This window comes from Protopterus annectens, chromosome 5.part1 (genome assembly GCF_019279795.1).
Source record: "Protopterus annectens isolate FY-2018-M chromosome 5.part1, PAN1.0, whole genome shotgun sequence".
NCBI classification, from domain to species: domain Eukaryota; kingdom Metazoa; phylum Chordata; order Ceratodontiformes; family Protopteridae; genus Protopterus; species Protopterus annectens.
In genome coordinates, this window is record NC_056736.1 from 643460626 (window position 1) to 643477049 (window position 16424).

The window sequence follows — 16424 nt, forward strand, 5'->3', positions numbered from 1 at the left end:
CTACCCTTGTACATATCCTGTACCACTCTTACATACTTCTCTGCCACTCCCGACTTCCTCATACAATACCACAACTCCTCTCTAGGCACCCTGTCATATGCTTTCTCTAAGTCCACAAAGACACAATGCAACTCCTTCTGACCTTCTCTGTATTTCTCCAACAACACTCTCAGAGCAAATATTGCATCTGTAGTGCTCTTTCCTGGCATGAAACCATACTGCTGATCACTAATCATCACCTCCCTTCTTAACCTAGCTTCCACTACTCTTTCCCATAACTTCAAGATGTGACTGATCAATTTTATCCCTCTGTAGTTACTGCAGCTCTGCACATCACCCTTATTCTTAAAGATAGGTACCAAAACACTTTTTCTCCACTCCTCAGGCATCCTCTGACTTTCCAAAATTTCATTAAACAATCTGGTTAAAAATTCCACTGCCATTTCTTCTAAGCACCTCCATGCTTCCGCTGGTATGTCATCTGGGCCAACAGCCTTTCCATTCTTCATCCTCTTCATAGCTGTCCTTACTTCCTCCTTGCTAATCTGCTTCACTTCCTGATTCACTATCCCCACATCATCCAGCCTTCTCTCTCTCTCATTCTCTTCATTCATCAGCCCTTCAGAGTTCTCTTTCCATTTACTCAACACACTCTCCTCACTTGTGAGTACGTTTCCCTCACTGTCCTTTATCACCCTAACCTGCTGCCCATCTTTCCCAGCTCCGTCCCTCTGTCTAGCCAATTGGTACAGGTCCTCTTCTCCCTCTTTAGTGTCCAATCTCTCATACAACTCTCTATATGCCTTATCCTTAGCGCCACCTCTCTCTTTGCCATGCGCCTCATCTCCTTATACTCATGTCTACTTTCTTCATCTCTTTGACAATCCCACTTCTTCTTTGCCAGCCTCTTCCTCTGTATACTCTCCTGTACTTCCTCATTCCACCACCATGTCTCCTTGTCCTCTTTCCTATGTCCAGATGTCACACCAAGCACCTTCCTAGCAGTCACCCTTACTAGCTCTGCTGTAGTTACCCAGCTATTTGGTAAATCTTCATTGCCTCCCAATGCCTGTCTTAACTCTTCCCTGAACTCCACCTCACAATCACCCTTTTTTAACTTCCACCATTTAATGCTTAGCACTGCTTTCACACTCCTCCTCCGCTTCTTGATCACCAACATCATCCAACAGACCACCATTCTATGCTGCTTAACTACACTTTCCCCAGTTACCACTTTACAGTCTCCAATCTCCTTCAGACTGGCCCTCCTACATAGGATATAATCCACCTGTGTGCATCTTCCTCCACTCTTGTACGTCACCCTATGCTCCTCCCTCTTCTTAAAATACGTATTCACCACAGCCATGTCCATCCTTTTCGCAAAATCCACAATCATCTGACCTTTTGCATTCCTCTCCTTAACACCATACCTACCCATCACTTTCTCATCCCCTCTGTTCACTTCACCAACATGCCCATTGAAGTCCGCTCCAAACACTAGTCTCTCACCCTTGGGTACACTCACCACCACTTCATCCAACTCACTCCAAAATTTTTCTTTCTCATCCAACGCACACCCAACTTGTGGAGCATATGCACTAACAACATTCATCATTACACCATCAATTTCAAGCTTCATACACATCACTCTATCAGACACTCTCTTCACCTCCAAAACACTCTTGGCATACTGTTCCGTTAGGATAACCCCTACCTCATTTCTTCTGCCATCCACACCATGATAGAACAATTTGAAGCCACCTCCTATACACTTGGCCTTACTTCCCTTCCATCTGGTCTCTTGCACACACAATATATCAACCTTCCTTTGCTCCATCATATCAGCTAGCTCTCTCCCTATACCAGTCATACTGCCAACATTCAAAGTTCCTACCCTCAGTACTAGACTCTTAGCCTTCCTCCTCTATCCTGCCTTCGGGCATGCCTTCCCCCTCCTCTTCTTCTTCGGCCAACAGTAGCCCAATTTCCACCAGCACCCTGTTGGCTAACAGCACTGGTGGCGGCCGTTGTTAACCCGGCCTCTAATGTGAATCTCAGAGGATCAGCTTGGAGAAATATTGATTCACATGGTTTTCGGATAAAGTGACAAGCTATCCTGTCATCTTCAGAGTCTAGTTTCAGGCATTTGACCATTATGAAGGACCTGGTTATAAGTAGCACTTATAAGTCAGGCACATACCTTGTTAGTAACCACTACCTCAGCCATATATTGTACTAATAACAGTCATAGAGTCACCACTAGTGATGCCAAATTTACCCATCACTGGCACCATTTACCTGTGATGGTGAAGCCCATGTGAGTAAATGTCGCCTGCAATGGAAAAATCAGTTATCAGCAACAGTGTGTGTGTGTGTGTGTGTGTGTGTGTGTGTGTGTGTGTGTGTGTGTGTGTGTGTGTGTTGTTGGAGTTGGTGGGATAACTGGTATTACTCAATGGATTTGTTTGAAGGGAAACATTGCTTAATTGTTTTAACAAGTCTCCTAGATATGTGTATACATGGGTCTACCTTGACCCATTGAAATTAGAGTTTACCGAAACTGAAATAAGCTATCCCACTTCAGTGAACGTGCGTTTTCATTTAAACCCACTTTCACGAAATTTAGTAGTTGTTATAGATCATGGTACAGTGAGGATAAGGGAATATTCCCTATTCCCAACTGTAGTGCGATCTTGGAGTTAGTATATACAAGTAGTGGAGGTGTCGGGGGTGCAGGTGGGCTTGTTCCCCTGCATAAATGTGTTTGTTTTATTTATTTTTTATGTGTGTGTGTGTGTGTGTTTTTGTTTTTGTTCAGTGTACTGAGTTTTGCGAAAGTGCATTTTCATTTAAACACACTTTCACTGAAGGGGGGTCACTTATTTCAGTTTCTGTACACTAATTTTGATGGGTTGAAGTAGGTCATATACATATATATATATATATATATATATATATATATATATATATATATACACACACACACACACACACACACGCGTGTATGTAACACACACGCATATATACATAATTATTGTTCTTGGTGGTTCTATGTTAGAAACTTGACTAGTCAAAATGTTGAGGTTCATAATTTCAAACCCACATTATCAAAATCACTCAGCACTGAAGCGTCAAAGAAGTCAAACACTGGAACATCTCACAGTTCTAATGGATGGTTTTGCAAAATAATTGTACAGCTGGGATTAGGGTTTTGCCCATTCTCACTTGCAGTGCAATCTTAGAGTTGGTATAAACAAGTAGCAGGGGATTAGAGAGCACAGCCCCTCACATGTGGGGTGCAGGAGGGCCCCCTGTGTAAATGTTAGCCTTCTTTGGCACCTCAATGTTGTGTCATTATGATGATGTGGGATCAGTGTTATAAACATCAAGAGTTTGGCTAGTCGATGTTCTAACATACATCCATTCTTAGACTGTATGTCTTGTTATGCTGAAAGGTTTCAGAAGAACTACGTGATTAGAGCATTTATGCATTTCTAGAAAACTGATCAACCGTACCACCAGCTAGATCCATGAAAAGGATGGTGATTCTGTTTCTTAAGGTGATTTATACTTGCAATATAGCCTGAAGGGAGATTTGTGGTTTAGCTACACATTTCAACTTTTGTAGTACTGCCCTGAAACTTTTATATGAAAGTTTTTTATTTTATTTTCTTTTCCATGAGTTTGGTACCCATCTCTTAATGATGGCAGCTATAGTCTGAAATTCTTAGTCAACTGAGTGAATGTTTTTGTGTTATTAATTACAGTCTGTTCAGACAATCAAAAAGTAGTATGATCTGAATGTCTGAATATGTATACTACAGACATAGCAAGACGTTCTTCATATTGATGACTGCTGTAGGGGTCTATATTACATCAATGAATGCTTAAATGTTCGAATCTCTAAAGGTCGACCTTAAACAGTTAAATGTTCGAAGATGTTTAAAAATTAAAAAAAAAAAAAAAAAAAAAACAAAGGGTGTAAGCAGGGGGCCCTCCCCTACACCCCCCACTACTAGCACTGTAGGGCACTGATGTGCGATCTCGTAGTTGGTATATTTAAGTAGCAGGGGGTGTGGGGGGTGCAGGGGGGCTTGCCCCCTGCTAAAACCGTTTCCTCTTACTTTTTTTTTTTAATTTTAATTTTAGTTTATTACATATTCGAACATTTAAATGTTCGCTCTCTAAAGGTTGACCTTTAGAGATGCAAACATTTAAGCGTTAGTTTATGTAATACAGACCCTGCTGTAGTACTCTTAGCTATATGGGTATCCTGCCAAAGTATAACGGCTGTTATAGCCTTGGCAAGTGACTACAGCAGTCATCATTCGAGCATCAATTATAACAGCAAATTCAACTTACACAACTATACTTTGTGGGCATTACATCTGAGCACCAGAGACTCCTGAACAAGTTCTGGTTATGATTATCCAAAGTGAAGGGAATGATGGCAGAAAAGAAACAGCACAGCCATCTTTATTTGCCACCTGAAGATGGCAGGTGGCCAAATCATTTCAAGCTCTCAATACTTAGCAGCTACATTATAGAATATTTCCTTTCATTAAAACACTGCATTTTGGACAATCTTGTACCCTGCCACATTAGAAGACTTCAAGGCACAGAGAATATCTGACTGCCTGGAAGCACAACAACAGAAAAGAGAGCAGAACCTTACATCCATGGAAGTGTGTAGAATAATCCAGAGCAGCATCATATAAACAGCAAGGAGATGTATCCTGCAGAGGGTAACATCTGGACACCTGTAGGTATACCTACATACTGTTACATAAGTAAAGAAGGCAGTGATGTTCCATGGTATGAAGACTAGCTTACTAGTTAGTGAAGAACTGGCTACAATAGGATCACTACTGGAGATAAAAGCTACACATAGTAACAGCACATCTCCAGGTACTGCTTAGGGATACTAGAGCTATTTCCTGACACACTCTAGCATATGTAATTCACAGTCAGATGTAGCTGAATTTATGCTTTGCTAATGGTAAGGATAAAATGTGCTGTGCTGTTATACAGGACATCATGACAGGAAGTGAGGAGGAATTGCATTCTGTAAATTAATTTCTGTGTGGAGAAAGCTGCGTGAGCCAACTTTAGTTCTTTTAGCATGGAATATGGTGACCTTGGCCTTGATTATATTCAGCTAGGGAAGTGTGATTTGCGACCGTATTTGGTCCCCACCTCCCCTGCCCAAGTCTGACTACCTCCTTGGGACTTGCCTGATGGCTACTCTACCTATTTCTTCCATCAGTGGCACCAGCCAGACATTGTCCAGCAAGAAGACTGTGCTAGGGACCAATCATTTCTGTCCAGGGAGACTAATCTGTCCATTTGTTCCCCCTCTGGTAAGAGTCATCTGGTAGAAAGAAGGCGGCTTGCAGAGTCATAACTGCTGTACGTTCAGAAGGAAGAGGCATGCATGATCTTATGTATACTTCCTCTTTTCACTAGTTTTGTGAAGAAGAGCTCTGTGCTGGCATTACAATCGAATCCAACGACTACAAGCAGGTGATGCACCCACTAGCAAATGTTACCAATAGCATGGGTCTTACTTATCTTCCTTCCCCTATAAATAAGTAGTTGTTAGTCACTCAAGTGCATTCCCCTCCCCCAAATCCCTCCAGCATCTGTGCCTCTAACTCAACATGTGTCATCCAGGTCATTGTCAGGGCTTTATTTCTCTATGCCACAGTTGCGGCGCCACTCCGTTTGTTTTTGCGCACATTTTCAGCTGAGTGGAATACTGTTGGGATAGTTTCTACCATTGCATTCTTCAGATTTGATCAGTTTTCCAACTGTAATGCAGAATGCTAGCAGGGATGAAGATGTAAGATGGGAGAGGAGAAAAATAAACTTTAATTTAGCCTTGTCCATTTTACATGCATAATAGGCACAGCAATGTGTCAAATCAAAAAATCTAAGCATTTTGCACAGATACTCATAACCAGTATGTCCTCTTCTTTTCCTTTTTTACCACAGAACAGGTACTTTAGAAACACAGGGTCACTTTACCCCCACCACCACCACCACTCACTACAAAGATCTTTTTTGATTGATTTTTATTTCCACGTTTGTAAGACAAAGATGTTAAACCAGCTTTAAATACCATTACTCAACTGTTACAGAAAGTAATCATAGGCATGTTGGATATCTTACCTAAATCCAATGCAAAGGGATGCATTTGACTACAATGTCAGACTACATGGCAAGGACCACGGGAGTTAGTTACACAGGACCAGCAAGTTGTTACTGCAAAATTAATTCAGGAGATCAAATCTGCACTTTAAAGGCAATCCAGGCAATTAAAGTGTCCTGAAACTTATGTCAGAAGTTTCTCCTACAAAGACTTTTAAAATGTTACCGCTTGGCTAAATTTGGAACTGGCAGTTCCTGGCAATGCTGCTATTCCAATCTGTTCTTAAAACAACCACAATTTTGCAGTTAGAGCATATTTTGTACCAGCTTCTACATTCTGTGTTTAAGACCACTTGCTCACTACAGCCTTTAATCACTAAATCCAGCGGTTATAGTGTCTTACAGACCGAGGGAGATGCAAACAAAGTCTTAAAATACCTGGATATGCAAGCAGAAACTAGACAAACGTGGAAGACAGATATACATTTCCATTAGTAGTAGGAGCAATGAAATTAGTAAACAAATATTTTATATTAGTATTTAAATATGCTACTAATATATGTAACACTGTATGAACTGCAGAAGGAGACAATTCAGAGCTCATTGGGGGTGCTAAGAAGAGCATTCTTGGCTAATATCAAAGACTAAAGCAGAACTGATCCCATGAACTTTAATTATGTCTGTTCCTGTGAAGGGATAAAAAATGCATTGGAGAAAGTAATCCAAAAGACACCAGCCTTTACAGGAAGTCCATTCCATAAAAACAAGTTGTTTTACAGAATTAGTGTGTTTTAATATTTATTTATTAATGGAATTTTACAACACATACTAAGACACAGAATCCTGATGAGCAATTCTAAAGCCAATACTTATTTCATAGGTTCATAGGTTCATAGGTTGGTACTAGGCTATCAGCCCTAGGGCCTATACAAGCCTAGCCATAACAATTCCCTGGCTATTTCTTCCCACATTATTTACTATTTGAAAAATGTAGTCACAAAATGTCTGGATATTGGGGAACCTCACTTAAAAAACATCAAATCCTATCATATCTTGGAAGACACAATGCTGACAAAATAATCCTACAACAAAATAAAACAAACTCCACAAAGGTCTTAAATTAAGAAGATAGTGGGCAAGAAAAGAGTGGCATCTGGTACCACAACGAAAACTAGAGGCATGTCTATACATACTAGGGCAAATAACAAGCATTCAGAAAAGCAGCACTTAGCTTGTTATATAAATAACCAACCATTACTCTACTAATAAACTTAGGCAGAATAAAAGGCAGACTAGTAGTTAGGCATTATGCAATCTGTTTTACAATTTTGGAATAGTTATCTTCCAAATAAAAATTCTGCAAAACAATTACACTTCATACATCTGTTATGAATAACAACAGAATTAACCAGTAGCAGAATAGACTTCTGGGCATCTTACATCCAAGAATGATCTGAACTTATTTTAGAAATAAAAGAAGAGACTGGCCCAGAGATATACTAGCTATACTAGATATACTAGCTGGATTATGGACGTAGGCTCGGTCACTAAGATATTAACGTCAATGAAGCACTGTATCACAAAAGGGCCTCTAGACAGGACTTGCCATTGGTCTTATTTCCATTTCACTAGTTCACTCTTTCTGCACTGATATTTCTTAGAAAATGATTTTTATTAAGGAAAGTGACAGTCAGGAGATAAATGTGAATTCCAATAATGCTAACATAACAAGCAAGCTAGCAGAAGCATTAGCTTATATTTCTTAACAGAAATGATTTTCTAACAATATATGTCTTTAGGATATTTACTATTTAGTGTTAATGTAGCTAGGTACTGGAAGAAGCACATTTATTTAAATATTATCCTGCATATTTCTGTAAAAGACAGAGTACTCTTCTCAGCATACATGTTTATGTACGTAGTTTTCTTTACTGGGTGGTGCATTTATCCCAACAAACCTGATTCAGGCCTTGCCTGGTGGTTTAAAACCAGTAGTAAATCATTACACTATTAGTACACATAAAATATAATTTACAGTGCAATCAATGTACAGTGAGGAATTTAGCAAACTCTATTTACAGTAAAGACTTAATATCATTCAGTATTTGAGTATATCCAAGTCTAGAAAAGGCAAGTGAGTTTCAAACTTGCGTCTGTAGTGCAGCATCAGATTACATTTTATACATCCTGTATATGTACAAATAATGAGAATGAAATGATAATAAAACAACAGAAATGGGGAGGTTCAAGATGGCTGCCGAGTATTAAACACATACTTTCTGCTGCTCCTGTTCCAGCTAAGTTTAGGTACTTAGGTACATAGGTTTAGGTACAGGAGTATGGTACTTGTTACAATAACTGCTTGTCTATAAATCAAAATTTGTTGTTAACTGTTTGTATTAATTTAGAATGTACTTTACTTTCTATTTCTTGGTTAGATGTACCTTACAAGTTCCTTATCTTGTATTTATTTTCATTTCTTTTTTGTAAAGGTTTTAAAACTAATAAAATATTTTTGGAAAAAATAAATAAATAAATAAATAAAACAGAAAAGAGGGAATATATTTAAATGAGAGAATTGTCATTGAAAAGCAGCTAAGAGGAAGACTGTAGAAAAAAGAAACGCATAAAACCGACATGACAATATTTTAAATTCTAGTAACTGAATTAATGCAACGGCAACAGATGCATTCTGCCTTGACCAGTTGATGTTTTATAACAGCAGCACACAACAGACAAAAGGAATGACTTCCTTTTACAGGTGGTGATTCAAAGAGTTTAGGGATGACAGGGGAAGCTATGACTGGTACACTGCAGTTTATTTCCTGCAAAGTCCAAAGTTGGATGATCTGGTGGCAAGAAGGCAAAAGGATCCAGGCTTTTATAGTTTAAATCCAAGCAACTCTAGAAGGGGTTCAGCTCTTGGCTTCACTATTAGCCATCTTGCTTTTCTGAGATAATGCCTTCTCTTGGGAGAAACATTTTCTGAAATCTACAAATCTCGATGGAAAGAAGTGGCTTGAAAAATAGGGAAGTTATTACCAGACGCATTGCTGACTACTGTACTCAATCTGGACAAGGAACATGCTATGCGCAACTGCGGTTCTTTCTTCAGGTGAGAGATTTTTTCGAGAATAGAAGAAGAATTTGTTTATTTTAGTTCCCGACATATTTATATGGTACTGGAAACTTAACTGAGGGTCTAGCCAGATACCTACTTAGAAAATGTCAATCGCTTTAACTGGTCCTTAGTTGCTGAGAAAAATCTATCGTTTTTTTGGGACCTTTATTAATTTTTGATGTGTCACAAAAAATATGCCTATTGTTTTCTTCATGTGAAGTTCAAGCTTAATTTTTGTAGCCAAGCATACAAGCAGTCCAAATAATGTCTTACGTATTTCTTGATTCTGTTGGATGAGGTGAGGAAGTGGATAAGTTAATGGCCATGTCATCTGCATAAACGGTGACTGGCAGGTGAAGAAGGTCAGCAGAGAGTCTATAAATAAAGACTGAGATCAGTAATGAAGATCCATGTTTCCTAAAGCTATGCAGACGCACATTAGGAAATACCTTACAAGATAATTAGTATACAACCAAGAAACTGTAAGTAACCTCAATAATAAAACTAAAGAAATGAACAACAATTGCATGAAGGAAACTAATGATGATGATGCAGTTGTTTTACATCACCATTGTTATCATCAACCCCCTTTGTCCCATTTTTTCTACATGGGGTCAGAGTGCCGTGTTAACTGTCACCATCTCTCTCAATTCGATGCCACACTCGTGACTAACTGTTGTAGATCTTCTCTCACACAATCCATCCACCTCTTTGCTGGACGTCCTTGTTTCCTCTTACCTTCTTCTTGTCTGTCCCAAATCTTCACCAGATTGCCTTCTGCTTTTTCTGCATGTGCCCAAACCACTGTAATCTGTTCTCTTTGCTCTTTTCTGCAATTTGTGCTACGTTGGCTTCTGTTTTTATGTCCTCATTTCTGTGTCAGTCTCACAGTGTGCATCCTACCACCCTTCTCAAGCACTTCATTTCCATCACCTCTAGCCTCTTCATCTGTTCTGCCTTTACTGCCCAGATGTCTATACCATACAGTAGTACTGGTCACACTACTGTCTTGTACACCTTACTTTTCAGCCTCTTTGGCATTCTTCTGTCATACACTATACTTTACAGTCTATGCCAGTTGGCTGTAACCCTTCTGATTCTAGCTTTCACCTCTTCATTCGGACTTCTCTTCTCCTCACCCACCCCTCCCAGATACTTGAAGCTATTTACCTGTTCCACTATCTTCCCTTCTATCTCAATTTGCAGCTTCTTCTGATTTCCCCAATTTGCTGACATTACCACTGTCTTATCTGTGCTTCGTTTCATCCCATGTAGCTTCAGTTTTCCATTCTATTCCTCTATCCTTTGCTGAAGTTCTTGCTCAGAGTCTGCCTGCAATGCCACATCATCTGCATACATTAACTCTGTTGATGTGTGCCTCCCCACCTGTTCACTAATGTAGTCCATCACCAGTATGAACAGTGGTGGCCTCACAGCTGAACGCTGGTGCACACCCACTCCCACTGGGAACACCTCTGTGAGACTGAACACTCTTCGTACTTGAGTTACTGGGTCCTAATAGCCGTTTTAAATGAAACCAGTTAACTAGAAAAATATTAAAAAAAAAAAAAGATATAATAATATGTCCCTGTATTGATTCTCAGCACACTAGTTTTTGCCAATGTATGAATTAAACACATGCATACAGAGAGACAGACACAGATACACACATACATGCAAGTTCTTTAATACAAACATGCACGTTTGTGTAATTTCAAACATAAAATTAAGCCTGTCTGCCAAACTTATTCATGTGTGCTAACTCCACCCCTACCATTACCCCCCCAAACCTAGACATTAAGGTATTAAACACTTTTCCCTAACAGTACCAATGCACACAGACAAATTATATTTGATTTTTTTTAATCTTTTAATCTTTTACCAATTAGAAAATAAAGTGTTTTCTTTTTTCATTCCATTTTTTTCCAATGTTATAGGTTTTCCACTGTTGGCCTGAAGACTTGACCAACAGATGTCAAATAGTTGAGGGCCCGACAATGCTCCCCAAAGTACACCACTGACAACCTTTTTGTTTTCAGAATTATTACTTTGACTTTAACCACATGGGATTTATCAGACAACTAGCTATCTATCCATCACACAACAAAGATTTATACCTAGATTTACAAGTCTGGTCCAGATATGCTATATCTACTGTGTTAACTACTATCTAAATGAATGAGGTTAAAGAACCTGGAGTTTTCTTTGACAAGGCTGAACTGAGGAGGGTCCATGTTTAAGAGATTTGTAAGATACACATTCATGAGGTCTGAGACAGTATGTCCCACAGTTCTACATGAGGCTAGTGAGACTAATGGATTTATAGTTACCAGAGTCTGCAGCTGGGCCACCACTGTACAAGGGCATTGCAACAGTTGTTTTCCAGGTTTCAGGAATGTAGCCAATGAGAAGACTTGGATTAAAATGGTTAGGTTATGGTTCAGATAGACAAAATCTGGCACTGATAATCAGACAAGATGGTACGCTACCCAGGACCATGGATGAGGTATGTGTTCTTAGCTTTTGAAAGGGCTGTAAGGATTTGTTCCACAGTAATTATAGACGGTGGGTGGGACTGTGGAATCTGTGGGATATCTACACTTACAAGTAGAGTACAATTTCTACTAAATTTGTCAGCTGGGATATTTGCTATTTCCTATGGGTCTGAGTGGACATTATTGTGGACTAGCTCCCAACATTGCTGGCTATCGGGTCTTAATTTTCTGACATAGTTAAAGAAAGCTATGTAGTTATTTTTGGTTTTAGTGGCTAATTTAAATTCACACTCAGCTTTGAGCTTCCTAGTGATTCCCTTAAACTCTTTTACTAGTTTGTTTAGTGTGTTTTTAAGGTAGGTAGAATGAGATTTTTGCTTGCTGTATAATTTATTCATATGGGTATACTACTATAGGAGATAATTTCTAATTATACTTGGTGCAAATAAAGACTGCCTTATTAGTGGGAATACAAGTCAGAGGCATAGGCAGCAGCTTTAGCAAAGGGAAGTAGTGGAGAAGCATTACAGCAGAATGTAATTAGGTCATCAAGTAACAAAAAAAGAATAAAAACACAGACATATTGCAATATTACATGCAATACATACACGCATATGCATTTTCTATAAATGTAGATACAGATATAGGGATTTATGTCAGATTATGGAGTTTTCAGTAACTCAAATTTCACATGGTTGAGACCATATGTTCGACTTTCTGAAAACTCAAAGGATTTGTATGGAGACTGAGGTACAGTGGGGATAGGGGAATTTACCCTTTTTCCCACTGTAGTGCAATCTCAGAGAGTTGGTATATTTAATTTGTAGGGGGTGTAGGGGGAGCAAGGGGATTGTCCCCATGCAAAAACATAGATTTTGACTGGTTTGCTTTGTCCAAGTTTCTGAAAACTCGATCTGAAATAAACCCAGATATTTATGTATGTATGTATATATATATATATATATATATATATATATATATATATATATACGGGTCTACTTCAAAGGATCGAAACGTCACATCATAGAACACCATTTTATCGAGACAACATCGCCGAAACCTCTAAACATCAAACACCCGGAACAGTGAAAAATAACTTCAGGAAGACCTGGGCACCACGACAACAAAGCAAACAATGCAGCAAATAAAACCCACCAATGTGGGTGCCCATGTGCTGTGCCCCCCACGTCCCCCAATTAAATATACCAACTCCGAGATCACACTACATTGGGGAAAGGGCAAGATTCCCCATGGTGGCAAAGTGGTTCTCTTCACAGGGTTACTTTTCGCTGTTCCAGGTGTTCAACGTTTATAGGTTTCGGCGATGTCGTCTCGATAAAGTGATCTTCGGGCATTTCGATCCTTTCAGGTAGACCCACAGATAAATATATATATATATATATATATATATATATATATATATATATATATATAGATACACACACACACACATGTACACACACACACACACACACACACACACACACACACATACATGCACACATACAAAACTGAGCACTCATGCATCTACACGTATTACAATTTTATGTGTAATACATACACATATGCATGTGCATTTTATATATACATAGCTACATTTATATATATATATATATATATATATATATATAAATATATATATATATATATATATAAATATATATAAATATATATATACATAGATATATATATATATAAATATATATATATATATATATATAGAGAGAGAGAGAGACAGCGAGATGTTGAAAATAACAGATATAGCTATACATACACACACACTTATGCATACCCGGACCATGAGATTCACTATCATGGCCAAGTTCAAAGGAACAGTGAAATTTTACAATTGCATGAAGACAATATTATACAAACCTGAACAGATTACAGTCTTACACTACTGTCTTGCCCATATCACACAGATTCTTAAACGGTGCCACCTACGTAGGCAGGCTAGTCTTAACACTAAACTTGCAGGCAACAAGCACGCCAAAGAAATGAGGACGATTTTAAAAGCTATGCCTCTCTGCAAGAACAAAAAAGATGCGAAATGGAATTAGCATCCATGACTTAAAAAAAAAAAACACTTCCTTCCTAACTTTGATTTACTTAACATTTACTTAAATACTTAAATCTACATGAATAATCATGACATTCTGAGTGTACTGGTAGTTGCCTTTTCTCAAAAGAGTAATTCCTTGGTAATCAATGTACTAAACAGTCCTCTATCCAACAAGCAAAAGTTAATACTTAAACATGGTATGGTGAATAAAAGTGTCTGAAAGCAACGAGACCGAAAGCAGAGCTGGTGAGGTGTGTACAGGTGTGTGTGTGTGTGTGTGTGTGTGTGTGTGTGTGTGTTTGTCAAAGAAATAAACAGATCAAAAAAGTTTGTTTTGATCTGTAGAAGGAAAGGAGGCCGGCAATGGATAATTAAAAAACATACGTGGCAAAAGAAGCTTGTGTACATGAACTGGAAGACAGTGTGGGATTTCTCAGGGAAACAATCGACATCCTGACAGTAATAGATCAGATGGACAATGTGCAATAACTAGATGGTAAGGAAGAAGAATGCACTCATCATTTTCGGCAAGTCTGATAAAGTAAGAAGACAGGAGAAGGAGTAATGGTCTATGCAAGTGTGAATGTCAGACACTTCTGAAAGAAAAATCTGACTAATATCTGTAGTGGATAATGCTTTGTGTTCATGTCTACACAAGCTTCCAAGAATAGGCATTTTGTGTATTTACACAAAGAGATGTGCACCACACACACACACACACACACACACACACACACACACACACACACACACACACACACACACACACACACTCACACACACACTCACACACACACCTCCCAACGCAGGGGCACTAAAGGATAACGAGAGGGCAGTAATGGAGTTGGTTAACCTCTGCCTCGATAAGAGGGGAAGTCTAGTCAAGGCAGAAAGAAACACCCAGTTTATGTGAGTAATGATCATGACATTTTTGTTGTATTTGTGGAATGCAGGATAAGCAAACAGCGGTGCAGAAGATGAGACATAACATTCAGAACACAATTTAAAAACAATTGTGTATCAATAAAAGGTATATTTCATAACTGCAATACCAAAACAAAGTGTTAAAGCTTAAAGTGACCATAAATATACAAATGTAGCTAATATGAAGAAATTGTGTACTCCTCAAAAGTTGGCACTTTATTTTTCTAATATTACTGAAAAATTTGAAATTATTGTTAAAAAAACTGCAGCATGTGAAAGTCATTAATTCCAAAGCTGTACTTCAAAGGCAAACTTAGCCAAAGCACAACCAAACTATTATCAACTGAATAAATCAGGTGTTTTGCAATACACGAAAACTGCAAATATTTATATTCAAAAAGGTTAATCTAGAAAATATTTATTAGCTAATATGTATTAAACTGGGTTATAACCGGACTCCCACCGTGTACACAGAATAAATCCCAGAGTTCATACAACTGAATGTCACATTCTCCAGATAAACCTCTCGCTTCCTTCAAGATAATACAAAATAATGAGTTGGCCTTTACAGTAAAATTTCCTGCGCCCAAAATAGCATCGACTGTAAAATGTCAATAGAAAGAAACAGGCATGAGGACTGCAGCACAACTGGCATCCAGCACTGCACTTAATTCAGTGGTAACTACACACAAACACACACACACAAAAAAAAAAAAACAAGCCAGAAATGACAACAATAAGTGTGTCAACATATTCCAAGTCTGCTTATTCTTACTTTACATACCTCGTTATGAAAACCTCCATCACCTGACAGCAAACTGCTTTAAATATTAATTTGGCCAGTGAGGAAAAAACATAGGAAAATTTCAATAAACAGCAATTGGTACATACTTTTAAAAAGATGCACAGAACAAAGCATTCATCTGCGTCAACACAAGCCATCAGAAATACCAGCCCCATTTCCCACAGGGAAGGGAACTGTCAGGAGAGAGGACCTCACCTGCTGCCTTCACTGAAGGTTTGGGTACCACTTCTTCACAGAAAAACGTTACGGCACAGTACACACTCCTCGGTCGAGTCTTTAAACACCGTGCTCTTATGTCTCCAGCCTTTACACCCAATTTTCCTCGCCACTGTTTCTCCTTTGTAAACCACGTCAATTTTCACATAGGAGTCGTGCCAGTTGAAATAGTCCAAAAATGAGAGAGCACCGTTGGCTGTGCAGCACTAACAGAACAGATTGCTGTCGCACTTGGCCTCCCGTTATTTTCTAAGTCGCCACACTTTTATTAGGAGTCTGCGGTCCACTGCCCAATAAGTGTAAAACAGCGACACCTCCAGGATGTAGAATACCTAGCTCTTCATGGTCCCTAGCTCTTAGGCCTTTACAGCTCTTCACGGTTTACCAAGACGTGTTATATGAATTGCTGATTTTGGTGACTGTGGGAAGAGTATATTATGAACATGTTTTAACTGTTCGGTAGCATGTCAGTATAAACACTATTTTTTTTGTTTGATTTTATTTATTTATTTATTTAGTGGCTTTGCAGGTCTACACTGATGTAACGAGCCTCAGGTTTTGTCGGACGAACTCTGAAGCAGGAATCCTCAAATTTTGTCAAGCCTCCAAATGTGCTCCCTTCTACTCTAAACTGCAGTTGTACAGTTAATA

At 38.7% G+C, this 16424-nt stretch overlaps 1 protein-coding gene across 1 annotated transcript in view; it reads right to left on the reverse strand.

Moving 5' to 3' along the window:
• MTUS2 (microtubule associated scaffold protein 2) overlaps nucleotides 1–16019 on the reverse strand; it is a 3916139-nt gene extending 3900120 nt beyond the window's left edge. The window contains exon 1 of the mRNA XM_044073264.1: nucleotides 15753–16019. The gene's annotated coding sequence lies outside the window, so the exon portion shown is untranslated. The remainder of the gene's footprint in view (nucleotides 1–15752) is intronic.
• Between the last annotated feature and the right edge of the window lie 405 nt (nucleotides 16020–16424).